This window comes from Notothenia coriiceps, unplaced genomic scaffold, assembly GCF_000735185.1.
Source record: "Notothenia coriiceps isolate Sejong01 unplaced genomic scaffold, NC01 NC01_scaffold00014271, whole genome shotgun sequence".
Taxonomy (NCBI): Eukaryota; Metazoa; Chordata; class Actinopteri; order Perciformes; family Nototheniidae; genus Notothenia; species Notothenia coriiceps.
Window position 1 is genome coordinate 1 of NW_011346972.1, and position 1706 is coordinate 1706.

The 1706-nt window shown below is 45.2% G+C and overlaps 1 long non-coding RNA gene across 1 annotated transcript in view; it reads left to right on the forward strand.

The window, feature by feature from the left end:
* The first annotated feature begins 873 nt into the window (after window positions 1-873).
* Window positions 874-1706, forward strand: part of LOC104948359 (uncharacterized) — a 2681-nt gene continuing 1848 nt past the window's right edge. The window contains exon 1 of the long non-coding RNA XR_798673.1: window positions 874-964. This is a non-coding gene — a long non-coding RNA (uncharacterized lncRNA). The remainder of the gene's footprint in view (window positions 965-1706) is intronic.

Here is a 1706-nt window from a genome sequence, read left to right on the forward strand (position 1 = left end):
AACAGGTACTCGCTTGTTTAATTATTTTTGCGGTCTAGATTTCTTCTTCTTTTTATTGAAGAAGTCGGACTGACGGACGGACTCCCCCCCCAGCCCCCCACCCCCAAAAAAAAACTCTTCGGTTCTCCACGAATTACACAAGTTACCCAAATCAGCGTTAAAAAAGCGCGAGGCGCCGAAAAATCCCCTATTAATGTATTGATTATAGCTCCGGGTCCGTATAGGTCGGCGTCTGGGTCCGGAACCGGACCGCGGTCCGCCTGTTGCAGACCCCTGCCATACACACTGTTCCATTCGGCGTAATCTGTCCGTTTCATGGTCTTCTTTCATTTCAATCCAGCGTCGTTCTGGTGAGGATGTTGGATAGTTCATGATAGTTCAACAGATCATAACTGTGTTTGTCAGTATATTTGAAATGACTGCAGGCTATGTTAGCTGCTACCGTTCAACAGATCTGCAATACTATCAGAAGGAATCCTGCGATGAAATTATCTTTATTTATATTTTAGGTAAGTTTCCAGTGGCCCACTTTATAATCCCTGGGTCCAGGGTCCACTGGTTCTGGTGTGTTTCGAGCTTCTTGCTGCGATTTGTTCATTGCAACGCTTTTTGTAAACACTGTGCATGTGTTGTCAAGTTGGTGAAGATGTTTCTTCATTTACATCTGCCAAAACACATGTAATTTACATGCGTTTTGGCAGATTTGTGTTTTTATATATATTTTCTCATACATGCTTCGTTTTTGAAAGTGCAGTCCGTTTCTCCTAATTGAAGTGTTTTGGTGCATTTGCCCGTCAGCCACAGTAAATATGCCACTGCTATACGCTGTAACACTGCACTTTCCCCCGCTAATTCTGATTGGTCCTACAGGAAGGACAGAGTCTGGCCAATGACAGAGGGTTATTCTTCACAGAGACATCAGCCCTGTCAGGGGATCAGGTGGAGCAGCTGCTGCTGGGTGTAGGTAAGAAGGGTGTCGGAGGGAATGCAACAAACATGTTCATAGAGACTATTATTGCCTGGACTTAGCAACATAGCTTTGCTGCTAGGCTGTGTTTTGCCCCAGCAAACGTCCATCCTTCAGGTGCCTTAAAATACTAAGAGAGTTTGAGGGCAAAGGGATAGTTTGGATTTTTTGAAGAGGTGTTGTATGAGGTACAGTCAATTCACCATCAGTGTATCGCAAACGGTAAATGACCAACAAGAATACCAGCAGGGAGCTAAGCTATAGCACTGCGGACAGGTGCGGCAGCAAAACGAGTTTGAGACAACTAAAAACTCAATATCCGCAACCACAGCCTTTGTCTATGCTCTTTTAAAAATGACCAGACTCCATTGACACAAACAATGAATCTACCTAGCAGAACAGAGGAGCAGCTGCCCTGATCGATTAGCGGCTTGGTCTTATTGTGTGACTTCTGTGTTTTAAACAGTTTTTTGGAAAGGGCTTTCTGATGCAATGAAACTATTCCACATAGTTCACATTTAAACCGGGAAATCTTTCTTTGGGGAGGATAAATACGTGTTGCTGCTGCTCGTCCACAGCAGTATATTGTTGAGCTTCCTGCTGGTATTCTTTTCAGTTTTTCCAATCAGAATACTGTAGGTAGCACACTCACCCCCAGTTTCCACTGGGTCCGGCTGCGCCGCGGTTTTGGTCTAGCGCCATAACCCACCGGACGCGTCCCAGAAGCGTAGCGTCGTGG